This window comes from Panicum virgatum, chromosome 8K, assembly GCF_016808335.1.
Source record: "Panicum virgatum strain AP13 chromosome 8K, P.virgatum_v5, whole genome shotgun sequence".
NCBI lineage: Eukaryota > Viridiplantae > Streptophyta > Magnoliopsida > Poales > Poaceae > Panicum > Panicum virgatum.
This window is the reverse complement of record NC_053143.1, coordinates 23,350,175-23,377,968: the sequence shown is the minus strand read 5'-3', so window position 1 is coordinate 23,377,968 and position 27,794 is coordinate 23,350,175. Positions and strand designations below refer to the sequence as shown.

The window sequence follows — 27,794 nt, the reverse complement described above, 5'->3', positions numbered from 1 at the left end:
CAAAAGTTGTGAAAAGTTTTTCGAAATTGTGGCAGAAAAGTTCAAGCCACATTTCGAGGGGGAGAAATATGAGACAGTCAAGAAAGATACTCCCTTGTAATGTGTATTGAAAGCAAGAGATGATCTATTAAATAATGAATGTGACCGTCAGGGGGAGTACAACGGTCACTATACTAATACCCCTATGTAAAGAAATGGCTAAATTCCAGTATTTATGCTGGACGACCCTCAAAGATAGTAAGATGGTGCTTACAGAGCATATATATAATTTTTAACAGATGGAACCCAAATAAAGAGATTTACTGATATGCCATATTTACAAAAGATGGCAAAATCTGGGGGAGCATGGTATGTAGATACCTAAGACTTGAAGAGAAGCGGGAATGCATGCCCACTTCGATGATTCAAGAACAAAAATTTTCTCATGCCTACTGATGTTCTGTTGCCATTTGGCAAAAGGAGTAACATCAACCCTATACAAAGTAAAGAAAATCAAATGGAGGTTGTTCACCTCATTTGAGGAAGTCACAAGAATTCCATGGGTTAAGAACATGGAAAAAAAAATGATTCCTAAAAGAGCCATCACAGTATGTTATGATGGACCTATAAAACGCAATGTGTTTCCAGAAGGAATGTTGAAAGATATAAAGCAAAATTTGTGACAAAAGTTTTAGTCAAAGAGAAGAAAGAACATACGGGATACCACAATAGTAAATTCATTTATGGATTGAAGAAAGCCACGAGATGGTGGTATCTAAAGCTTAAATGAAACAGTATGAAATTTTGGGTTTCCAACAGATTGAGGAGGACAATAGCTTTTAAGAAAAGTTAAAGAATGGGGAATTTGATTTCCACATCTTAAATAAAGATAACATCCTACTTTCTAGTGGTGGTGTTAATATGTTATTATAAATAAAGAACTCTTGTCCTCAAATTTTGATATCAGTGATGGGTTTTTTTCATTCTACGAATTGAAACTCATCGAGATAAAAGGAAGGGGTATTTTGGTTACAACAAAGGCATACTTGGAAAAGATTTTAAAGAAATAAAGTATGCATATGAGTAAACCTACGCCTGTTCCTATCGTCAAGGGTAATGGTTTTGGGAACCTTAATGTTACAGGAATCAATGTGAAACAGAAATAGTCCCATATGCTTCAGCTGTTGGAAGCTTTATAAGCGCGCAAGTAAAGAACTTACCCTGACATAGTTTTGTGTATCCGGGTTATTTTGGCAAAAGTACAATCCAGAGATAGATCACTGGAATTGAAATTGAGAAAATTGGCCTCATGCTAAGTTGGAAAGATCAAGTACTCTCAAAAGGTTGTGAGTACAAAAGTAGAACTTGTGAAATATGTAGCGAAATCCACAATTGTCGCTAACTTTCACATTTGGAGGTTTTGTGTGGAAAAGCTCCAAAACAAAGCAATTATGATTAATGTGATGCAATGATATAGTATAGCATGATACGAGGCCAAGGGACAGGCAAAATGCTTAAGTGAACCTGTACCCGGAGTTGATAATGGTTGACAACAGCAATAACCATTAAAGTGGTTTGCTCCTATGACAACGTGTCAAGTGTGGTGCCAAACACATTGACACAAAGTTATACGTTGTAAAGGAGAAAGTCCGGAATCATGATGAAATGCATTGTGAGTATAAGTGACAGAAAGCGTCTGCGGATCCGCTTGCTAAAGGCTTGCCGCCCAGTGTGTACAGAGAACACACAGTCGACATGGGTTCATGGTATAGCCTATGTTTTCCGGACGATAAAGGGCCCAAAGTTAAAGTACCTATTTCAGAACCGAGAGGTGTGTTGTAGCTGTTAAGTCTATCGGTTATTGACCGTGACGATGAGGCATGCTCATATGCACTAATCCGTGATGGAGTAGGTAAACAAAGAATAAAGAATATTGAAAGTAAAGATTGAGATAAGTTAAAAGACAAGATGAGATCAAGGGGGAGAATGTTAGTATTGATCTCCACCATTTGGGCCCAACGGACCAAATGGACCCTGACTCGCGCCCTGATCGGGGGCGCTCAGCCCATGGAAGGCTGGTGGGCCCCCGTCGTGCAGCCCCATAAAAGGAGGTGAGGACCAGCGGCACAAGGCACGAGGTTCGCCGCTGCAGCCAGAGTTCCCACCGTCCAAAACCTAGACCGATCAGAGAGAGGGGCTGAGAGCGACGGGAAGCGCCACCGGCTCGGCGTCGCCACTGCACAGCCACCGACCACGCCACCGTCACTGCACCGCGCCTTTGCCGCCTCTGCATCAAGCCACCGTCGTCCTCTCCGACTCCGGCACCGCCACCACGATGCCACTGCGCTGCGCGTCGCTGCCTAGCGCAGAACTTCACCGACGAACCTACGGTGGCTCTGAAAAGAAAGTAACCTCTCGATCTATGCCCTACTCGATCCAATAAACTAACAAGAAACTCAAAAAAGAAAATAGTACAATATGATACTTAACAGGTTAGAATCACGATGAGATTCCCATGAACTTTGCAGGCCTCAAAGTTAGCACATAATCCGATGAACACTTTGTAAGTGTGAAATATAGTAGAGATTTTTGTGAATAGATTTGCAAAGTAATCACATATTTAATTTACTAGATGTTTATTTCTTGACTGTATTGTAATACAAGAAAATAAACTATTTTGTGAGCAATAGTATAATATTGCTTCCAAATAACCTTTTTGCATCCAAGCAATACAAGTAACCTTATCTTATGTTAGATTTCGGAATGATCCTTCAATGAAATCATGCATATGTTAGATTTGCCAATGTTTATGTGGAATAATCATTAGACTCTATGACCAATTCGTGAGAGCTCTACCACAAAGACATCAGTCTGTGACATATGTTAACGGAAATTAGTTCGGCCGTAGCTTCATACCCACTATGATCATGTTCAACCCATCCAATAACGAGTCGAGAGTCTTTAGTAACACGTAGATGTCTATTGATATCCCTTGACTCCCGCCAAAATGGCGTTATAGCGGTAGGGTTATTTTGAGCTAGCAAGTATCCAAATATGTTCATAGGGGTGTGAGTGCGTGCATTATAAGTGTCTGTGTTGTACTGTGTAATCTCGAAAAAGAATATTTGGCAAATGGTTTCGGGGCTTACCAATGAATTAAAATCCCTAGTGTTACCGAGAGCAGCAGCTACTTCTAGGTCATTGATATTTAAAACATATAATTGTGTTTTTGCACTACAAAATTTCACATTGATTTCGTACATGGGCCATCCGCCAAAACCTATTACATTAGGATTTTAGTTGTAGTAGCATCAAAATGGCCAAGAAATGTTTTACCCAAAGGTGGCGATTTAATATGTGGATTGATAGTCATTAGTATGTTTTCTTTCTTATGTCAGACATAGGTGGGAAGCCTTTCATGATCGGTTACATCGCTTCGACGTAAGTTTAATTAAAATTAATAAAACTTCCATTTTCGAAAACAAAAGAGCGCATGCATCATACCTGTTTGTGCGCCATCGTATTGTTCGCCATTTTTTTTCCAGAACCGTTTCAGTCATAGGAAATATTGATTAGAAATCATAAAAATGAGAGGGCGCAGCTTTATTTGGGGATACAGAAGGACACATGCCGCAGGACGTACATCAATTTTTTGCTATCATAAAATAACCATACAGAGCACACTAACATATATTTAACTGTAATTCCAAACGTTTTGTTATTCTTTTGTTAAGTATGCAGATCCTAGACTTCATTTACTAAGGATCTGATTTTGTTTCATAGTAGCTTGTCTTCAGCATAAATGCCAACCTCTATACATTGCTTCAAGTGTTGTTTTGCAGATTCCGTCAAGTGTTGTTTTGCAGATTCCGTTACCCTTAATTGCGAATCATCAAGACATCAAGTACGTTGGTCTAAGTTCTTTTTTTGCAAGAAGCCGACGGCGGAACTCCCCAAGAGCCCAGATCGGGAACAGGTTGCGGTAGTTGCCGTAATTGAAGTATAGGGAGCTGTTGAAGCTCCCAACATGTTCCTGCGATCAAAGGACAGGTACCAGGAAGTAAGTGGAGTTGAACCATCAGGTCTAACTAGAACCTATATGTGTTGAGATGTGGCAGGATGGCATGTGTCAATCGCATAAAAAATAAATTATTGGTGTATACATTCTGGGTTCATTATTTGCATGCACAAGTCAGTATGGCCCGAACGCAACTCCGTGAATGCATAAACTCACCTATCCATGATTGTATAGAAAATGGAATATACAACTTGTAAGTATATAGCAAACAGATGGTAGAGTGGGATTATTGGTACAATAGTTGGGCAGCTTGCAATTTCAGGCTGCGCCTGGGCAGCCGAGCATAGGCCTTACTGCACTGAGCCTGGATATGTCTTGTTCTGGCCAAACTGGGTTTTGCGCCAGTCTAATTATTGGGTTTGTACCTCAACTGTTGTTACATAGTTACATTGATGTTCATTAGTTTCACACTATAAAATATGAGCGAACATACAAGGGCTTACCATAGATATGTTTGGAACTGTCTACAACGGATATATCAAAGATTATATATTAGCTTTATCTCTTTAAGTATATATATATATAATTTTATAAATTCATTAGAAGATTTTAAAGTAAAAAAGGTAATAGTCCAGTTTCTATAGCTTCGAGACCTTATAAAAACAGTAATGATAAAGAAATATTTAGCGGAAGGAGAAAGAAACAACCAAATCATGATGCTAAACTTATAGCTCTTCTATAAGCCAAAGATAAATAGAAATTACTTGTTGGGGAAAGTCGCCTGACTCTAGTTGCATGTTGATCAATTCTTTTGCAGCTTGATATAGAGGTGTTGGATCTCGTTCCACCTGTATAGTATGCCCATAATATGAAATAATAAGCAGCCATCACGGCGGTTTTACAAGTAATGTATTTGTGGTGATTGTAATGTGCAAGATATGTACCTGACCACCGTAAATTAAAGCTAACATTGCCCAAGCAGTGTTTACTGCATGAGGACCTCTGGTCCCCACGTATGACTGCCAAATAAATGAGATAAAATTCATTAAGATTTGGAGTAATCAATATTTCCTTCAAACAAAGCATAGTTGAGATATAGTACAGCTCCGAGCATCAAATATTGCATCCTGTTGGTTGATGTATTAGGGTTTGAGAGATATCTTGCCTATGGATCCCCCCACGACCCCTTTATATAGCCTAGGAGCTGTGGGTTACAAGTAAGAAAAGATCTACTCTGGTAGTTTACAAGGACGCAGGTTGGCTAAAATCCCTAGATATCCGGGCATCTATGTTAAACCTTCATCCTGATCCGCTGAGGACCCTTCCGTCGTCCAGCCGAGTGCCTGCTCGCTGGGTAGTCTGAGCAGAGTAGTCTAGGTCTACCTCTGCCAGTTAGTGATGCTAAATTCGGCAGCAATGAGGCCCGCATCCCCGGCGAAGTCATCAGCTGGCTGCTCCCGCTCCAGAAGTGTGGGTTCCGGCAGGCGTAGGTCGCGGCTAGAATGGAGCTGAGTGGCAACCAATGCTAGCATGGCACCCCGAGGGATGCCGAGCTCCACCGCACGCTATACCTACGCGTGGGGGCCCTGAAGACGGTCGGGCAGCAGCATTCCCCTAGTGCCCAGAGTCCCCACCTCGTCGAGCGCGGCCCAGGGCAGGACATCATGGCAATCCTCCAAGTCATTGAGGTGCTGACGTAGCATCTCCGTCTCACCATGGGACACAGCCAACTCCTTCTCCAGGCCTAAAATTGAGAAGGCATGCGCTCGCCAAAAGCTAGGGTAGGAGGAGGACGGAATGAGATTTCGGGGCCTCAACTTACTTGCAGCACGGGCATGAGTGTCCCCAACCACCGTGTGGGCTGTGGATGTCTGCCCCTCGGCGGCCTACAGTGTGGCCTGAATCACAGCGAGGTTGAACTTCAGGTGCTCCACCTCCTGCATCACAGCGGAGTACCAGCCCTTGGCTGTGAATGTTTCTCGCACCAGCCTGCTCATCTTCTCACACTAGGCTTGGTCTGATCCCGTTGATGGAGGGTATTCCGACAGGACCGCCAGTGCCTCAGGAGACCCCGCGGTGACGGCCCTACCGAAGAGAACAAGCAGCATGACCTCAGCCATGGCAGCAATGGCAATGAAGCCAGGAGGGTAGGCGGCAATACCTACCCCTGGTAGCCAAGAACACCGCGGAGGCGTAGCGCTGGAAGCCTCATTGTTGGTAGGATGCTTTTCGCTGGCCATGGGAACGAAGAACGATAGACGGGAAAACCTTCTCCTCTTTTCTCCTCCCCAAACGCAGGTGGACGAACCGCGCGTGAACGCCCGGCCAGGAGAAGGGACATTTATAGCCGCTCAGCCTCTCATAGCTTCACCACTCGTGGCCCCATGATTCCTATGCCACACAACCTCTCTCCACTCCTCGCTAGAGCTCATAGGAAATGTGTGACAATTATTACCAAAGATACGAATGCCCGACCTCCCCGTTCGCAACATGCTATGGTAGGGAAGGTGGACCGCCACAGCCAGGAGCCAATGGCAGAGATCGCGGGAACACAACACCATGGCAGACAGAGGAAAAACTCCCGCCCGCGATGCAACCCCACCACCGCGATGATGCTCCGCCTTCTGGGGCCAAGACGACAGGTAAGGGCCCAATTGGATATGGGGCTGTATACGCCCCCACGGTCCATTAAGACAAAGGGTTCAAAGGCTAGCTCGACAATAGGTTCGATAGTCACCCCGAGCCGACCCATGAGAGTGAGGGGCTAGAACGCATGGGCCCGCTAGCGGCCAATACCCTTGCGCACGGGCTCCATGGGCATCCCGACTGTAACGAACATGGCACCATTTATGCCATTTCGAGTGATTTTGGTGATCGAATGACAACACAACACTCGGACTAATATGATTGTTAAGATGATCATTCTCAGGCTTTTAGGTTCATGTGATGACAAAGAGAAAGAGAAAATAGGCGTAGCAAGGCCCGAAGGGCAGCCCCTACGGGGGTTCCGCTACCCGGTTAGCGGACGGGGGTCGAGGGGGAGCCGCCCCTCGCGGGTCTCAGGGCAGCGCCCTGAAAGCTCTTCGATTCAGGAGCACCGGAAGAACCGACGCCAGGGCATCGGAGCATCCGATGGTAGTCGGAAGAACCGACGCCTTGATACTTTGGTGCAGAAGGGAATCGAAGCCAAGTCAGCCTATAGGCACCGGTTGAACCGACGGTCTAAAATAGGGCATCGGTGCAATGGCCGTCCTTTGTACCAGAGACGATGTCAAGTGCCCAGAAGAAGTTTCTTCAGCACCGGTTCAACCGACGGTGCATCGGTGCATACCACCGGTGTAATGACGTCAGCGTCCAGGAGAAGATTCCTTCAGCACCGGTTGAACCGGTAAGGCATCGGTGCAAAGCATCGGTTCAACCGGTGGTCTCTGCGTCAGCCATCAGGAGTCCAACGGCTACTTCGTGTTATGAGTGACCGGATGAACCGACGCTACCCTGCCAAGAGGCATCGGTTCTTCCGGTGGTACGCAGATTTTCAGCTAACCGTTGGAGCAACGGCTACAAGACTTGGTGGCCTATATATACGCCTCACCCCGGCCATTTGAAGATTGCTGGAGTTGCTGGACATCCCACACACACCCAAGAACATCTCCAAGCCATACAAAAGCATCAAGATCATATCCTTAGCCCTTAGCACACTTTGAGAGTGTTGTGTAAAGGATTAGCTCTTAGTGAGTGAGTTTGCAAGGCTTAGAGCCTTTGTGCTGTGGTTCATTAGTGAACCAAAACAAGAGCTTGGTGCGCCGGCACCTTGGAGCGTGGAGCTCGCCGGCAACGTCATCGACCCTCCGACTTGGTGTGGAGCGGCGACGACACCTTTGTGCGGGGGACGTGGAGACCCCCATCCTTTGTGGAGAAGCTCCTTAGTGGAACCCGGGGCCAAGGTGACCGTGATTGTGTTCACGGAAGAGACTTGGTGGCCGAGTAGCAATACTCTTAGTGAGTGCTACAACAACGTGGATGTAGGTGTGCCTTTGTGGCTAACCGAACCACGGGATAAACACCCGCGTCAAGAGTTTGCTATCTCCTATCCCGCTCTTTAAGCTTCCGCATTTCATTCTAGTAATTTGTATGCCTTTACTTTCATAGAATAGTTTCTTGATAGGAAAGGCTATAGGTTGCTAAACTCTTTTGGGATAGGGGTTTTACACTAGAACAACCTAGTTGCACATATTGATAGCATGTTTTAGTTTAAGTTTTGTGCAAACTAGTTGGAGCCATAGGTCTAAGTTTTTATTAGTGCCTAATTCACCCCCTCCCCCTCTTAGGCTAGAGCACCCGATCACTTTCACCGACCCGCATTTGAGTATCGGTTTGTATACGGTATATGGTTTTTCCTCAAAGAAAAGCAACGAGCTATCGGGTCCGGCCGAACGAACCTAGTAACTATATGGATTGGGCCCCGAGAATCTGGAGTCGATCACAAGATGATCTACACCGGAATCCTGCGAACGGGAACCGGGGTTTCACTCGAACTTACCCATTAGCAACAAGCACTGCACTTCGCCAGCGAGGGAAAGCGCGCCCAGTGAGGGAAAGCGCGGCACGGCTCAACCCCTTTGTCTCGAGTGAATGAGACGCTTGAGGGAGACGAAACAAAGACAACACGCCACCCAACTAGTCCTTCCCTACGTGTGGAGGCTCGGAAAGAGAACTTGCAAAGAGGCCAACGCGCGGCCTCACAAACCACGGGGCAAGCATAAAGAAAGTAGCATCGATCCATTATAAGCGAAAACAATTACATGGTGGTCGGCCTGCGGCCGTGTACAAGAAGTCACTACTTAAGCGTCGCCTGCACGGGCAACACCGGAAGACGAGGAAGAGTGTCTTCCTGGTGAAGGGAGACCAGCACGGACAACCGTGTCATGGTTGATCCTTTAACAATGAAGATGACCACACCGCCATCAAGGACGTAGGGACAAAGAAGAAGGCTGTGGTGATGCATGACGATGGCCACGGCCGCCAGGGAACAAGCTGCCCGGGGAAAAACAGCACGGTGCTGACAGCACGGTTTAACAATGAAGATGACCGCACCGCCATCAAGGACGTAGGGACAAAGAAGAAGGCAGTGGTGATGCATGACGATGCCCACGGCCGCCAGGGAACAAGTGCCCGGGGAAAAACAGCACGGTGCTGACAGCACGGAAGCGGCCCGGGTGCGGTAGAGCTCATGTGCACCTTCCAAGCAAGAAGGAACACATGAATGCTAGAGAAACGGCTACTGCCGCACAGCCGCCACCCCTCCAGGCGCCCACGGAAGAGCCACAACACGACGGCAACATTCAGGGATTGGACCCCCGACCCCTCGCCCATCGCAGCATCACCATCAACCATGGGAACAAGAAGATTCCTCTTCATCCTCCTACACTCGTGGTCAATCCTCTAGCAGCAGCTGGCAAGGGACAAATGGTCGGCCCCAGCAGAATGAACTCGAGCTCTTGGATGCGAGTTCTCCAAATCATTGTTGGAGAGCCGACGATTGTACCCCTCAATTTATAATCATTGTTGGAGAGCCGACGATTGTACCCCTCAATTTATAGACGCACCAAGTGGCTCGCCAAAATGGCAAAGGCCACCCGAGAAGGCACCCGGGCACAGGTCCGCACACTCCACTCCTCTACCATGCCTGATCAATGGGAAGGCACAGGGTGGCACAGGACATGATGCCACGAACGGGCGCCAGTGGGGTCAAGGCCACACAGCGTGCAGCACACGAAGCATCAAAGCGGATAGGATGGCCCTCTGATAGGGGATGACCGCCACGTCGTCCCACGCCAGCTCGCGTCAGCAGAATCCCACTCGAGTGAACCTGGCCACGACAAGAATCGACAGGGGAAAAGCATCTGGCACGGGGTCGGGCGCGGGGTAGACCCTTGGAGGCCTGCGGATTCGTCAAACACGCCTCTGACCGGTTCAGATGCATGATGACAGCAGAGCAAATGAGCGCGACAGATGACGCTGTCAGTGTTTTACCAGCAAGTCTACCCGGGTATACCCCGAGGTAGAGGATTGATCGTAGGAAGTCACCGAGATCAAGAACACGATGGTGCAAGCAACATGAGGGTTTAGACACATTCGGGTCACAGATTGCGTAATACCTACGTCCTGTTGGATGGTTTGTATTGCCTGAGATTTGAATATGGGAGCATAATGATTTGGAGGGGTCCCTACTCGCCCTTATATAGGCCGGAGGAGCAAAGTTACACAAAACCCTAGATCAGTACTAGCCTAGGAGTCCATCCCGAGTACTACTCGGGCGGTTTCTGATAGGTTCTGATATGGATCGACACAAGGATGGCCCGATCTTCATGACAGTAGGTTCAAGAACAAGGATGACTTTACTGCGAACAGTGGGTAAATAGCTTTATAATTGCCAAGGCTGGATGCGACCAAGTGATGGGGAGAGAGGCACTGAAATCTTGTGGACTTCGACTCAATCTCCGAACGACCACAGAACAATAATCTAGGACTAATCCACACAAAATGGTGCAGCCGAACTGACAACCATTGAGCATGAAGTGGGAGACATTAGAGATATCTTCCTCACAAGTCCAATAAGAACTCGCAAGAATAAAGGTGTGTAAGACACTCAGCAACGTGGCTGCAATACCATATCAGTTTATCAAATCATCAAAAGTTATTTTTAGAGTACACATAGTGGATATTTATACTAGGAATAACCCTACTAGATAGGTATGAACTGAAATCTCCATGTTGGAAGGTGGAAGGCCAACTAGTGAAGCATTCACAAGATGGTCTTCAATTCCCGCGCGTCTCCTAGTCTTCTGTACAATTCTTAGTAAAACGACCATTACTCCCTGCTCGAAAGTCAAAATGACAAGCCGTTTACTGGGTGTGAAACTAGACTTGATAATCTTTTCAGGCATGTGCAGCATGTACCATGAAACTCTATATAATGGTACAGTTTTGCACGGGAAGTTGGACTCAGATAAATTCCCGAGAAGGTTCTTGACATTCTGACCAGTTTTCAATGTTTTGTTAATAACTCCTTATTGGAAAGACCAATAGACGTGAGGTTTGCTGGGTTGGAAAGTAGACTTGATACGCTTTCCAACGAGTACTCATAGGTCTTCCTATCTTTTGGGAATCAAGAGTTATGGCTGTTTCTTTTGGTTGTCCGAACTGGTGGTCGGATCTAGCGGTCCGATCTGGTGCTATTTTCTTCATGTGTAGACCTAAGTACAACCAATGTAGAACATTTAGATAGTATAAGATCCTTAGAAGCCATGAAAATAAAATCGGTTAGGAATGAATATACCTGTTCTTGTAGTTTCTTCTCACGACTTCATGTAAGTGGCTCTTGATTTGTATCTTTGATGTTGGATGGTGAATTATTGACACTTGAATTAGCATGCACAGTTGGGATGTCCTCATTAGTTTCCTTCTATTCCAACTAGTTTTTGTTAGAAATCTAGGCAATTTTCGGTATATTTTAATTCCAAAATTAAATGTATAAACTAGCAATATTTCTATGACTTTAAGGAGTAAAAGAAAACATGTGAACATGTTTATACTTATCACACATATAAGCATAAACAATATAAATAACCAAAGTTTCAGGGAGTACCCTAAAGCGGGGCCGTTGCCGGAGGCATTGGCTGCGCTGTTACCAACTGGAGTAGACATCTACTCGGTTGGCCTCAGTCGAAGTAGTCGAACTAAATCGGTGCAGGAAGAAGTTCGCAGTGCAGTCCCACGAACGGTCACCAAGATGTAGTCGACGTAGTCGTTCGGCCACCAGAATGTCGACGTAGTCGTTCGGCTCGTCCACCAGGAAGTAGTCGTACAATCGGGCAAAGCCTTAGTATTTTTGAGCAGTCACGCTAAAGCGTTACCCAAAAACCTGATTGCCCGCCTATCCCGTGCAGGATCTCAAGGCGAGCAAGGTTTCGGAGGCCTGCTCACGCTAATTCTGTGCGCGCAGAGATTAGCGTTGGGGAACTCAGTTGTTGCAACTGGAGAGGGAGAAGAGAGGAGCCGAGTTGCCTCAGTGCTCTGGTGCAGGATGGATGAGGGGCATGGCACTCCTTATATAGTGACTCAGGTGCTCAGGTTCGTTGAACCTGGACACCATCAGAGTCATTTAGGTGATGCGGTTATGGCCATTAATTACAGATTTAATTGCACGTTTAATCGCACGATTAATTGCTGTCAACGGCAAAATAGCCATCACATCACACCGCGCCACGCCGCGCCGCGCCGCGCCGCGCCGCGCCGCGCCGCACCGCACCGCCCGTCCGGCCGGCCGTGCCGCGCCGCGCCGGGCCACGGCCACGGCCACGGCCACGGCCACGGCCACGGCCCGGCCCGGCCCGGCCCGGCCCGGCCCGGCTCGGCGAGGCGAGCGAGCGCGCGCGCGCGTGTGGTTCACCGTCCTCCTCTTACCGGCTTCACAAGTGGTGTACAAGAAGTCCACCTTTTAAGTCGGTTGAGATCCTCCTCAATTCCCGGTACGGAATTAAACATTGATTCCCTAGCATTAATAGTGGGCTTTAAATTCTTTTATTGCTTTAGAATAAATGGGCCAAGCCCATTACTCCAACAATCCCCACCAAGAAATTCAAGCCACACTAGAAATACCCTCATTCTCTCTTTGATATACCAGTATTCGACAGAGACTGTTAAGTTGAACTTCCATCTAGGACAAAGGCTACACTTATTCACAACTGTGTAATGGACTATGCCTTGAATTGCCAGTTTTGTGCAAACAAGTTTGACCAGAGCCCTACACTGGTACTAGGCTGCAAAAGCATCCCCGCGGTTTGGAGCTTATGAGTCATACTCCAGGCCCTTCATGAGTTTCTAGAGAATACCCAATTCTCATAGACCATGACCAGTGGTCAAACTCATATAGGTGTGTTCCTTTCAGATGTTCTGTAGGACAACATCTTTGTTTCAAGAAAACAACTCATTTGTTTAAAAGAAACCACCTGGCACACATTAAGGTATAGACCAACCTGCCATACAGATTAGAAGAGAAATGCACCTTATACACGGAATGAGCCCTTTTCACAAAGGTTCTCTTCTCACAGTCAGACTTTAGTTTGTTTCACCATCCTAATTCACGGGATCTCCGATCACATAGGACAGGTTTCCACTATAGAATGACTCACGTGGGTCTCAAGCCCAATTCCATAGATGCATTGTCTATCACATTTCGTGAAAGACCCTTTGTAAACTGATCTGCCAGATTTTTAGCCGTCTGAACATAGTCCAGGGCTATAACTCCGGAGTTTCTCAATTTTCTGACAGATTTCAACCGCCTTTTCACATGTCTAGATGACTTCATGTTATCCTTTGAACTATTCACCTTGACAATTACCGTTTGATTGTCACAGTTCATTAGGATTGCCGGTAACGGTTTTTCAACTATCGGCAAGTCCATAAGGAGCTCACGAAGCCACTCAGCCTCAACAGTGGCGGTATCTAATGCTGTGAGTTCTGCTTCCATAGTTGACCTCGTTAAGATGGTCTGCTTGCAAGACTTCCAGGAAACAGCTCCACCACCAAGTGTAAACACATATCCACTTGTGGCCTTTATCTCATCAGCATCAGAAATCCAATTTGAATCACTATACCCTTCTAGTACCCTTGGGTACCCGGTGTAGTGAATTCCATAGTTCATTGTCCCCTTCAGATAGCGCATTACTCTTTCAAGACCCTTCCAATGATCATCTCCCGGGTTTGAAACAAACCGGCTCAGTTTGCTTACAGCAAACGAGATGTCAGGTCTTGTAGCGCTCGCTAAATACATTAATGAACCAATGATCTGAGAATATCTCAGCTGATCTCGCATTATCCTTTTGTTCTTTCTAAGAATTAAACTGGCATCATATGGTGTTGAGACAGGTTTATAGTCGCTATAACCAAAGCGACTTAACACCTTCTCCACATAGTGAGACTGTGTAAGAATCACCCCACCATTGATCTCTTTTACCAGCTTTATATTAAGGATAACATCAGCTTCTCCCAGATCCTTCATCTCAAAATTTTGAGATAAAAACTCTTTGACTTCCTTAATCACATTAAGGCTAGTGCCAAAGATCAGTATGTCATCCACATACAAGCACAAAATCACTCCTTCAGCCCCACCATAGCGATAGTACACACATCTGTCAGCTTCGTTCACAACAAAGCCGGCAGAGGTCAAAGTTCTATCAAACTTTTCATGCCACTGCTTAGGCGCTTGCTTGAGACCATATAAAGATTTTAACAACTTACAAACCATTCCTTCTTGACCCTTTGATACAAACCCATCCGGCTGATCCATATAGATCTCCTCTTCTAACTCTCCATTGAGGAAAGCCGTCTTAACGTCCATCTGATGAACGAGAAGACCATAAGAGGCTGCCAAGGAAAGTAACACTCGAATTGTGGTCAATCGGGCAACTGGTGAATAAGTGTCAAAGAAATCTTCTCCTTCTTTTTGAGTATAACCCTTGGCCACAAGCCTAGCCTTGTACTTTTCAATAGTACCATCTGGCCTAAGCTTTTTCTTGAACACCCACTTGCATCCAACCGGTTTACATCCATAAGGATGTTCAACGACCTCCCAGGTTCCATTAGACATAATAGAATCCATCTCACTCCTTACTGCTTCCTTCCAATAGTCAGCATCAGGAGATGAATATGCCTCTTCAATGGTTCTGGGTGTATCATCTATGAGGTATACAATGAAATCATCACCAAAAGACTTTACAGTCCTTTGTCTCTTGCTCTTTCTCGGAGCATCATTGTTATCCTCCTCAGGATTTTCTACAAGTGTATGTTCATTGTGTTCTATCGGCTCAGCAGAGCCATCATCCTTGATGAACTCTTGCCTAGATGAACTTGTTTCATCTCTCATGGGAAAAATGTTTTCAAAAAATGTAGCATCTCTGGACTCCATTATAGTACCAACATGCATGTCAGGTACTCCAGATTTCACTATTAAAAATCTATATCCAACGCTGTGAATAGCATAACCTAGAAAGATACAATCCACAGTTTTAGGTCCAAGCTTACGTTTCTTGGTTATTGGCACACTCACTTTTGCCAAACAACCCCATGTACGTAAGTATGACAGTGTTGGCCTTTTCTTCTCCCATTCCTCGAAAGGAGTTATCTCTTTATTCTTTGTAGGAACACGGTTTAGGACATGACATGCAGTCAATATAGCCTCACCCCACCATTCCTTGGAAAGTCCCGCTGTATCTAACATGGTGTTAACCAAATCCGTTAGAGTGCGGTTCTTTCTTTCGGCAACCCCATTTGACTGAGGTGAATAGGGAGGCGTCCTCTCATGAATAATACCATGTTCCTCGCAAAATAAAGTGAATAAATTTGAGAAATACTCGCCACCACGATCTGACCTAACTCTTTTGATCTTTCTCTCAAGTTGGTTTTCTACTTCAGCTTTATAGATTTTAAAGTAGTGTAAAGCTTCATCTTTTGACTTCAACAAATAGATGTAACAAAATCTAGTACTATCATCAATCAAAGTCATGAAATATTTTTTACCACCTTTTGTCAACACTCCATTCATTTCGCACAAATCGGAATGAATTAATTCTAAGGGTGCCAAGCTCCTTGCCTCCGCGGTCTTATGAGGCTTACGAGTTTGTTTTGATTCAACACATACATGACACTTAGAATTTTTGACAAAAGTGAACTTTGGAATTAAGCTCAAATTAGCTAAGCGCATCATACAACCAAAATTAACGTGACAAAGCCTCGAATGCCAAACATTTGTTTCATCAACGTTAGTAACATTGTATGCAATTTTATTACAAACATCTGACAAAGAAAGACGGAACAAACCTCCGCTTTCATAACCTTTTCCAACAAAAGTACCAAACTTAGACAAGATACATTTATTGGACTCAAAGACTAATTTGAAACCATCTCTACACAGTAGAGAGCCGCTGACTAAATTCTTTTTGATGGTGGGGACATGCTGCACGTTCTTCAGCTGCACGGTCTTCCCCGAAGTAAACTTCAGATTTACCGTACCAACACCAAGAACACGCGCATGTGATCCGTTCCCCATCAGCAAGGAGGAAGTCCCGCCGGTCTGGTAAGAAGAGAACAAAGAAGCATCAGCACAAACATGAATATTAGCACCAGTGTCAACCCACCACTCGGGTGAACCAAAGACTGAAAGAACAGTAGGTAATAAATTACCGTACCCCGAAGTTCCTCCAGGCTCGCTAATAACCATGTTAGCGGAGTTGTTGCCTTTGCGGTTCGGACACTTTGCAGCAAAGTGATCCGTACTAGCGCACACATAGCAAGCTCCCGTCTTCTTCTTCTTCTTAAAAGTGGTTGTCTTCTTAGTCTTTGGTTGGTTCTGCGGTGGCTTTTTCTTGTTCTTGTTTGAGTTGTTCTTCTGAACAAGATTGGCACTTGAAGCACCAACAACTCCTTTCCCACGTATGTCCTTTGCTCTCGCCTTCTCCTCAACATCAAGAGTCCCTATGAGTCCATCTATTGTGAACTCCTGTCTCTTATGTTTTAGAGAAGTAGCAAAGTCCCTCCAAGAAGGTGGCAGCTTAGAGATTATACCTCCAGCCACAAACTTATTGGGTAACACACATGGGGACTCTTTGCTGCAATTTTTGAGATCTTTTGCCAGAGTATGTATTTCATGAGCCTGTTCCACTACAGAACGGTCTTCGACCATCCTGTACTCAAGGAACTGCTCCATGATATACAACTCACTCCCGGCGTCAGATACTCCATATTGAGCCTCAAGAGCATCCCACAAAGCTTTGCCAGTTGGCAGCCGGATATAAGAATCCACCAGGTTATCACCGAGAACACTAATGATCAAGCCTCGAAAGAGGATATCAGCCTCATCGAACGCACTCCCTTCCTCTGGAGAGAATTGTTCAGGCTTACCCTCTTTCACATGGATCACTCTCGATAGTGTTAACCACAGTATAAGCCGCTCTTGCCAACGTTTGTAATTTGAACCATCAAAAGGTGATGGTTTGATTGATGCAGCAAAGCTAGATACCGAAAGCCTATTAACACAATCAGGTTTTTGGATTGTTAGAAATCTAGGCAATTTTCGGTATATTTTAATTCCAAAATTAAATGTATAAACTAGCAATATTTCTATGACTTTAAGGAGTAAAAGAAAACATGTGAACATGTTTATACTTATCACACATATAAGCATAAACAATATAAATAACCAAAGTTTCAGGGAGTACCCTAAAGCGGGGCCGTTGCCGGAGGCATTGGCTGCGCTGTTACCAACTGGAGTAGACATCTACTCGGTTGGCCTCAGTCGAAGTAGTCGAACTAAATCGGTGCAGGAAGAAGTTCGCAGTGCAGTCCCACGAACGGTCACCAAGATGTAGTCGACGTAGTCGTTCGGCCACCAGAATGTCGACGTAGTCGTTCGGCTCGTCCACCAGGAAGTAGTCGTACAATCGGGCAAAGCCTTAGTATTTTTGAGCAGTCACGCTAAAGCGTTACCCAAAAACCTGATTGCCCGCCTATCCCGTGCAGGATCTCAAGGCGAGCAAGGTTTCGGAGGCCTGCTCACGCTAATTCTGTGCGCGCAGAGATTAGCGTTGGGGAACTCAGTTGTTGCAACTGGAGAGGGAGAAGAGAGGAGCCGAGTTGCCTCAGTGCTCTGGTGCAGGATGGATGAGGGGCATGGCACTCCTTATATAGTGACTCAGGTGCTCAGGTTCGTTGAACCTGGACACCATCAGAGTCATTTAGGTGATGCGGTTATGGCCATTAATTACAGATTTAATTGCACGTTTAATCGCACGATTAATTGCTGTCAACGGCAAAATAGCCATCACATCACACCGCGCCACGCCACGCCGCGCCGCGCCGCGCCGCGCCGCGCCGCGCCGCCCGTCCGGCCGGCCGTGCCGCGCCGCGCCGCGCCGCGCCTCGGCCACGGCCACGGCCACGGCCACGGCCACGGCCACGGCCACGGCCACGGCCCGGCCCGGCTCGGCGAGGCGAGCGAGCGCGCGCGCGCGTGTGGTTCACCGTCCTCCTCTTACCGGCTTCACAAGTGGTGTACAAGAAGTCCACCTTTTAAGTCGGTTGAGATCCTCCTCAATTCCCGGTACGGAATTAAACATTGATTCCCTAGCATTAATAGTGGGCTTTAAATTCTTTTATTGCTTTAGAATAAATGGGCCAAGCCCATTACTCCAACAGTTTTAAGTCTATACGACTAGTTACATGATATATAGGTATGAGACATGCCCCATCCCATATACGGTACTGATCCGTGCCACGTCAGGTATTCCATGTCCCCGAGTCTGACAAGCCTCCGAGCTCTTTGTAGCCGAGTAGTCGCGGGTCTTTGAGTACTTTGGAAGCCGCCATCGAGTAGTTTCCAAACTTCATGTAGAGCACGCCTTCCAAGTACTTCCTGAGCTGCACCGAGGCTGCCTAGTGCTCCTGCTCGAGTAGTCTTGATGCCCTCAAATGATAATCTTCATATATGGGGGGCGATGGACAATCGCACTCCATTCGAAGTAGCCCCCGAGGTTTAGGTTGAATCAAAGAATTTAGGCTGATGGTCCATCTTGAATCTTGAATTCAATCAAATATTTTTTCAAATATTTTTGAAAAACAAATCTCTGATGACACATACCCGGTAGCCCCCAAGCCTTGAATGCAAATTCCCAAATTTGGAAAGAAGGGTCCAAAACATCATGGCACACTCAAAGTAACATGTATTTTTCTCGATGATATGATTTGGTTAGAAATTTGAAAAGCCTCTTTTTCGGGAAAATATCCCCCAAAAAATGACTAATACAAATAACTTTCCAAAAAAACTTACAGAATTACCGTTTGGCAATGGATCTTCTCCAGTGAGAATCTCTTCGTGCGCCGAGCCCCCGAGCATGGGAACCAAATGAATTGCATGAGAGCTGATCATGGGGACTAGACGAGCCACTGAAAGCATGCCAAGTGCCCGGCGGTGCTAGCCTCCGAACATGGGGGCTGATCGAGTTGCCGCTGAATCTTGAATGGAAGGGTGAGTTCATGACTCTGATGGTAACAAAACTTCCCAATGTGCTCGTATGTAACGAGTACTTGGAGATGTTTTCGGATGTGTGAGTTCAAAGTCTCAAAGGTAATAGAAATTGCACGGGTACCTGCCGGAGCAAGCGCACTAAGATGTTACCGAGGGTGGGAATGAAGTCTCAGGGAGAACAAAACTGCCCGAATACCGGCCGGGGCGAGTAGTCGGAGATGTTTCTCATCGAGTTCAAAGGCTCGAAGGTAATAGAAACTACCCGGGTACCTGCCGAAGCAGGAGCACGGAGATGTTATCGAGGGTGGAATTAAAGTCCCAGGGAGAACAAAACTGCCCGAATACCAGCCGGGGCGAGTATTCAAAGATGTTTCCCACCAAGTTCAAAGGCTTGAAGGTAATAGAAACTGCCCGGGTACCTGCCGGAACAGGATCTCGGAGATGTTATTGGAGGTGGGAACACAGTCCCCGGGAGAGCAAAGCTGCCCGAGTACTAGCTGGAGCTGAGTAGTCAGAGATGCTTCCCGATGAGTTCAAAGGCTCGAAGCTAATAGAAACTGCCCGCGTACCTGCCGGAACAGAATCTCGGAGATGTTACCGGGGGTGGGAACATAGTCCCCGGGAGAGCAAAGCTGCCCGACTACTAGCCGGAGCTGAGTAGTTGGAGATGCTTTCCACCGAGTTCAAAGGCTCGAAGTTGTTAGATGTCTCAGACATTTTGTGCCGAGGTTGTGGGTTTATAAATTTCAACTGCATACTAAAGCAAGTTGTAACTGACTGTAACCTAGGTTGCAATTGTCCTTGATTTGTGGATGGATGCAATTGAACGGCCCAAGGAGGCTGTGTGCAGCGTGGGTGTGCTCTGCGCACGTGCGTAGAATAGATATACACGCTCTTGTGTGATATATATATACGTATATATATATATATATGGTCCGATTATTCGGAGCTAAAGACTTCCAATACGAAACGGAAGCCCCGACCAACCAGCTCCACGTGCGCCCAACCTCTGCCTGCGCGCGCTGGTCCCTGCACTAGCTGCATGTGCTGGTTCCCCCTCCTCCACGTGGCCAACCAGATGAGAGTAATTTTGTTTTCTCGCGATAACTTTTCACTCAAATGTCCAGTTTGCAAACAGTTTCACCACTAGATTATTGGTTTTTTTTGCATCATATGGGATCCATTTTATATTTTTTTTTTAAAAAAATTGAAATTTGACTATGCATCATAGAAACCCATAGTTATAGTCATAGATGCATCTGTTCTGGAAACATGGCATAGAAACATATGTGTGCAGTCATAGAAACATGTGTGCAGAGACACAGAATTCCCTCTGGAATTTAAAATTTGAACTATAGAAATAAATATCTAGCATGTCATAAAAATCGGTACATACATCCATAGAACCGCATATAATAGCTATGGGGCATATAAGGCAGCGATATAGGTTGTGGAAGGTCATAGATGGCAGTTGGTACTATAATACATGTCATAGAATGCAGCGATATGGGTAGGACTGGGCATTCGGTTTTTCGGTTTAGTTCGGGTCGGTTTTTTCGGTTTGAGAAAAATTCGGTTGTCTAAAACCATAAACCGATCGGTCCTCAAGGAAACAAAAAACCGACACCGAAAATGTCGGTTTTTCGGTTCGGTTTTTCGGTGCAACCGAACAAAACCGAGTCTCATTTTGACAGAAAGATATCAAGCAACAGGCTGGTATATATTGGACAGGTTAATGGGCCGTGGGCTGCACTGGCTGTCTTGGCCTTTGCCCTTTGGGACGGCTGGGTCTAATTCGGTTTTTCGGCTATTCGGTTCGGTGCGAGATAAAAACCGAACCCGAACCCGATGACCGAACTTCCTAAAAATCCAACCCGAAGCCGAACCGAAAAAACCGAAAAACCGACAATTCGGTTCGGTTTGGGCCGGTTCGGTTCGGTTCGGTTTTTTCGGTGAAAAAATGCCCAGGCCTAGATATGGGTCATAGTGTGATAGCCCAGTATTTTAAATCTCTAAGCCAGAATTAAGGCCCTCATCATGCAACTTGAATTGAGAATCATTTGGGCAAATGCATGTGTATATGCTTGTAACTTAAGTCGAAAAATATAAATAACTTTTAAACCAAAGCTGGAACACGTACGAAATTGAAATGGCATATCACCCATGATAGGATGAACCAAAGTCTAGTTGAAGTCCAAGGGAGAAAATGAATTTTTGCACATGAAATGACGAGTCATTTGAATTCCAAATTCAAACGTCTATTTTATTCTCTGTAACGAAAAGGGTTGAAAAATAAATTTCAAACCGTGGCTCAAATGAACTTTTGCCCAAAACAAAAGTTGTAGAATTTAATATGACAAACAATATTCATGTTCAAAGTTTTTGGAGTTGCCACACAAAAATGGGAGAAAAATTTGAATTTCAAAGCGTATAGGGTGATTTCAAATATACGCGAGTTTTAAATTTTAACTTCCAAACGAAGCTTCAAATAAAAAAGTGTCTGAAACAAAAGTTGTAGAGTTTTGAATTTTAAACAACTTTCGTATTAAAATTTTTTTGAGCTTGAATACAAATTTTGGAGAAAAATCAAGTCAAACCTCACTTTCTCTCTCTACTCTCTCTCCTCTCTCCTTCCTCCCGACGGTGCGCGCTAGCATACGCGCGCAGGGCTCGCCAGCCATGTGGCCGGCGATGCCTGCCACGCACGCTCGACCGGCCGCATCGAGCCAAAGCCCGACCGCGCTTGCATCGCCCCATCACCTCAACCCCAGCCTCGGTACCGCCACTGCCCCGCCTCGACTGCACCGCCGCGTGCGCGAGAGCTGCCATCGGCGCCATGCGGTCGGGATTCCCGACCGCCGCGCCGCGCCAGCGCCGCTCACCCAACATCCCGACCACGCACCCCCGCCCCATCCTGTCACCAGCGCCGCGTGTCCCCCCCTCCCGGCGTCGCCGCCGGCGTCCCGCGCGGAGCGCTATCGGCCACGACGCCGAGCCGCTCTGCCGTGCCGGGTTCACCTCTCGCACCCCGCGCGTTCACTCGCCCCTCCCTCTTATTTCTCACTTCCCCGCTTGCGCACGTTCCTCTTGCTTCCCTCTCCACTTCCCACCAAGCGCTCGCCCGTGCCGGACTTGCCACCACGCCGGCCGAGCTCCTGCCGCCGCCCCCCTGCACGCCGAGCTCGTGCTCGCCGCGGAGCACCCTCCTCCGCACTCCCTCTCCCAAAATCGACCTCACAATCCACCTCCCCTCGCTCCACTGTAGCTCCCACGCCCATTTAATTTAGCATAGGCCGCCGGAGCCGCGCCACCCTGAGCTGCCGCCGTCGCACGCTGAGCTCCTACAGCCGCCCCTCCACAAGTCGATTCGACCCCTCCACGAGCTCCACCTCGCCCCAACGAAGCTCCCAGGCTCGGCCATCCCCACTAGAGCTCGCCGGAGCATCGCCGCCGCAGTAGCACCTCCGCCGCCGTCCCTGTCTACCGCGAACACGACACCTCTGGCCTCCCCACCTTCGATTCGACCCACCCCGAGGTAGCTCTCGATGCCCTGAAGCTTTTAGACCGCTTCTCCACCGCCGGCGAGCCCTCCTTCGCCGGGAATCGGCGCCGCCGCCGTCGCCCCTGTTCTGGGCGCGGCAAAGAACCTGATTGCATCGATTTCAATTTTTCCAGTGTGTTTTCTGCAAGATTCCAGGGGCTTATTCGTGAAGTTTAAATTAAGTTTTGTTTTAAAAATAGTGAACTTCAAAAATCAATACAAATTTGTAAAAAAACGGAAAAATATAAATCCAAATGTTCTGGGTTTCTAGTGTATAGATTTACAACCTTTGTTATAGAAAGTTTTTCAGTTACTCACTCGTTTTTGCTGTAGATTAAATACAATTTAAATAGGTACTTAATTAGATATTAAGTTCTATGCATTTCCCGGCCACCATCTTTTGCCAGTGTGGTTCATACCTTAAGTTTAGTCCTCTGTCAAAATTTGGGGACCAGTACTACTTCCTAGCTATAGGTTTTAATTAGATCTTGATTTATGCCTAATATTGATGGAACTATTTATATCGCTGTGAATACTATATTCCTTGACTTGAAAGTTTTACAGCATGGTTCTTCTGGTGCATGAAGGCCACTGAAAAAGTTTGATGATTTTTAGTTAAACATAACAAGCCTAACCAATTAATGGCATAGATAAAAGCACTAAATCAAGAAAAATAGTTTCTTTGCTGGGAAAAATCTAATATTTTTACCGGAGCCTTTTATTTGTTGCTTAATCATACTGGTAAAATTTAACCCTTGAAACTCAGTATGACTAGTTATAGAAATTAGTTTTGCTTTATGCATGAATAAATTGTGCTATTTCTCATGACTTGTGTAGTTCTCCAATAAATTTGAAAAATTTACAGTAGGCTCATAATTAGTTTAAGAACACTCAGTTAAATTTTCAATTCCAGTACTTCCATGGTTTTCTCTATACATATTGATCTTATTTCTATAATTAAATGTTTACTTATTTTTCATATTTATTCTGATGATTATTTTGTGCTGAAATTTTTACAGTAGGTCTCTGAGTAAGTTTTGCACTTAGGGTAAAAATATCATGAACAAAACATGTGAGAAACTATACATATTAAAATGTATGTCAAAGTATGGAAAAATCAAAATAAAATGATTACACATATTAATTAGGATTTTTGGAAAAACCCTCATCAATTTATGAACTGATTCATATTAAATAAAACTCTATAAATGATTACCCAATAAATATAAGACATGTTACCTTATAAGCATAACCTAAGTTAAGTTATAACTTATCAATAAATAAATAATGAAAGGTTACCTCTAATTCACTCATACCTATGTATTTCATATAGATACGACCACTCTCGCCGACGGATCCTACAAGCTGGTGCCTGAGTCCGAGAGTGAGCTGCATGAAGCTAGAGTGAACTTGACTGAAGCTACTGAAGCCCCGAACCAAAGTTTGGAAGCGCTGGACACTAACTCGGCCCAAGACGGCAAGCCCCGGAGCATAACCGAATACTTTTAACTCTATGCAACTTATTACTTATATTGTATGTGCATTAAGTTCCTAGGTTTGTTTGAAATTATAGTTGCATAATCCTAGGTACCCATGGTTGAACACTAGATGCCAAGATCGTTAGAAATGCTATGCTATAAGACCCCGGTAAAAGTCGAGTGATTTCCTGTCACTCGCGAGAATAATAGGAGTTGTTTGTTTACTACACGCTGCAATCATAAGGTCGACAGACGGGGCCTGGTACGTAGTACAATAGTTAATGTTTGATGCCCCGTCTAGTTAGCGAAATTGGCTAAGGTCACAGTGTGTGGTAGTGGAGGTTAAACGTTTGAACGTTCTAGCCACATGCCGAGAATATGGTAATCGGTAAGCTTATTACCCGAACTGGGAAGCTAAAACCTGAAAACAAGGATCTACTATTGGTCACTTTTCGGCAAAACAAACCCCTCAAGCCAAAAGCCTTGCATGTCTAGTTAGTGGGCTATATATACCCTAGTCGGGTAAGTCTTGCTGAGTATTAGTATACCCAGCCTTGCTTGTGGCTAAATTTGGATTTCAGGGGAGATGTTTGTGGATCAGATTGCTAGTTTGACTTGGCCGTGCAAGCTTTCGCCTGGCTGGTCGGTGGACTGGGATCCGACCCCGGCTGATGATGAAGATGCTGAGTGATGTCATGTACGGACTTCATCGTGACATCGCGTATCGTTGTTAGAATATCGATTATTTTCCGCTGCAAGAACTCTGAACTGTTTAAGAACTAAATTTGGTTATGTCTTAAACTCGTGTAAGACTCTGTGACACAATCGCTGGTATGTCGTACTCTGGGCTCGCCATCGTGCTAGTATTTGGTATGTTTGGTTTCGATCGGAAAATTTCCAGTAGTTTAATCGAGAGGTTATCCGACAGACCGACCGGATTACTCCATTTGAAGTGTGTGTTAGCCGGGATCGCCTTAGGGTGATAGTTAGTGCACTTGAGCCGGATTAATTCAGGTAGGACTGCTACACATAGAAGGTTCAGACTATCTATAACACTATCATACAGGGGCACATAAGGTAGCGACACAGGTCGTGGGAGGTCATAGATGGCAGTTTGTACTATAATACATGTCGTAGAATGCAGCGACATGGGTCATAGAAGGTTCAGACTATCTATAACACTGTCATACAAGGGCATATAAGGCAGCGATATGGGTCATAGAATGTTTGGATTATCTATAACACTATCTTACAGGTCTCTAGGGATCGAACATCAGCATACACACGCGTGAACATTGGCATATAATCAGACTTCCTTCTGCATAAATCTATATATACACGCATCTAATTGGCTCATAGAAATCATGGTAGCATGTCATAAAATTTGAACTTTCGAATCTTATTGATCCATAGAAATCACACTGTCATACAGGGGACATAGAAGGCAGCGATGCGGGTCATAGAAGGTCGTATATGGTAGTTTTTATACTATATACAGGTCATACAAGGCAAGGATGCAGGTCATAGAAAGATCATTGATGACAGTTTATATTATGTACATGTCATAGAAGGCAGCGATATGGGCCATACAGGTCCGTATATGTGGCAGAACCGCCCAAAATAATCCGGCTCAAGTGCGCTAATCATCACCATAAAGGTAACCAGCTCACACGCACTTCAAATGGAGTAATCTAGCAGTCCTATCGGGTAACCTCCCGATTTAAGCACCGTTCTCGGATCGAACAGCAACATGAAACTCACACGAAGGCGAGTCCAGAGAATACAACATTCCACAAATCTTACATCACAGAGTCTTAAACTGAATTATTACAAACCAAGTTCCAAATTTACACATGGAGATTAAACCAAAAGTAGTTCATCAGAGTCTAACTACAGCAAAAAAAATAAATGATAGTTCTACTCGATGATATAGGATATCACGATGAAGCCCATACATGATATCACTCGGCACTGTCATCATTGGCCGGGGTCGCATCCCACTCCACCGATCAACTAGGGGCTAAGGTACATGGCCAAGTTAAACTAGCAACCATGTCATCAACTGTCTGACCTGAAACAAGTAAAGCCACAAGTAAGGCTGAGTATACTAATACTCAGCAAGGCTTACCCAACTAAGGGTATACATAGCCCACTATCTAGACATGCAATACTTTTGGCTTGAGGGGTTTGTTTTGCCGAAAAACAGCTAAGAGCAGATCCTTAATTTCAGATTTTAGCCTCCAGATTCGAGTTCAATTAACCATTCTAAGTGAGCAGCTATCCAATAGAACACATGGTGGAAATAATTATCTTTCATCATCCAACAATATTGATCATCATCATGTTCCACTTCATACTCTATGTGGTAAAAGGGTCAAGCAGTCCCATTGGCCTCAAGAAGCGGACAATACAAATCGAGTTTCTTAACCTTGCAAGGCAAACCTAACAAACACGTCACATGGTTACTCCCAGAGTCACACGTGCAACATTTCCCCTTTCTTTTCGGATTATGGATCAGGGTCACCGTCCTCACCTATAGAGTACGCGGACTCTGCACCCGCATGTGCGGGCATGAGAACAAATTCAAAGAGGGTGAGAGTAAAGTCCACTCGCTGGTCCATTTAGGTACTTAAGCTTACCGATTACCATATTCCTCGGCATGTGGCTAGTACATTCAAACACTTAACCACCACTACCACACACTGCGGCCTTAACATTTTTTACTAAACAGACATGGCATCAAGAAGTGCCATCGCCCCACCCATGGACCTTATGGTTGCAGCATGTAGTAGACATTCAGTTCCTATAAGCTCGCAAGTGACAGGAAATCACTCGACTTCTACCGAATCATTAGCATAGCCATCTAGCGATCGACACGTACTAGGGGCATCTAGGATCATGCAACTAAGGTTTCAATCAACTCCTGTAAACTTAAATGCATGAGCATATAGAAATGATAAGCTGCATAAAGTTGAAAATGGTAGGTTATGCTCCGTGGCTTGCCTTCCTGGGCGTTGCTAGCCTTGGGCTCTTCCAAACTTTGGTTCGGGTCTTCAGAAACTTCAGTTAGATTGACTTGAGCTTCACACTGCTCACTCTCGGACTCCAGCACCAGCTCGTTTGTACCGTCGGCGAGAGTACTCGTATCTATACGAATGCATATGCATGAGTTGATGTAATAATAACAAATCGTTATTTATTTCACTATAAAGTTGTAGTCCAACACAAACCCAAGTTAAGTGGTACAACATCATATTTTCTCTTTACTGCTCAATCATTTATAGAGTATTATCTAATATGATTAAGTTCATAAAGGAACTAGGGTTGGTGTTTCAAATCTTGCTAACTCATGCAAATGTTATGCCTTTCAAAATTTGACTAGCCTAACATGTATAAATCAAAAATAAAAAACCTCACATCCGCTGGTCATCATATTTTTACATAAGGTGCAAAACTTAAATATTATTCTACTATAAAATTTTCAGCCAGTTTCATGGAGCAGAACAATTACGAAAATTATTTTACACAGCTACTGCTAGAAACAAGTTGAATCTACAGAGATCAAACCATGCAAGTAATGGTGATGAAACTTTAATTGTGGGTTGGTGGTCCTAAGATTAGTTCACTATAAAATTTTCAGACTCAGAACAACAGTACACAAGACATGAAAAATACAACAATTTATAGCAGCATATA

The 27,794-nt window shown here is 45.3% G+C and overlaps 1 long non-coding RNA gene across 1 annotated transcript; it reads right to left on the bottom strand.

Annotated features, from left to right (window-relative positions):
• Positions 1 to 3,551: 3,551 nt before the first annotated feature.
• LOC120644239 lies at positions 3,552 to 6,177 on the bottom strand. Its single transcript, XR_005663535.1, has 4 exons — positions 6,163 to 6,177; positions 4,942 to 6,082; positions 4,762 to 4,845; positions 3,552 to 4,012 (listed from the first exon to the last, which is right to left on the bottom strand). It is a non-coding gene; the product is annotated as an uncharacterized LOC120644239 (long non-coding RNA).
• Between the last annotated feature and the right edge of the window lie 21,617 nt (positions 6,178 to 27,794).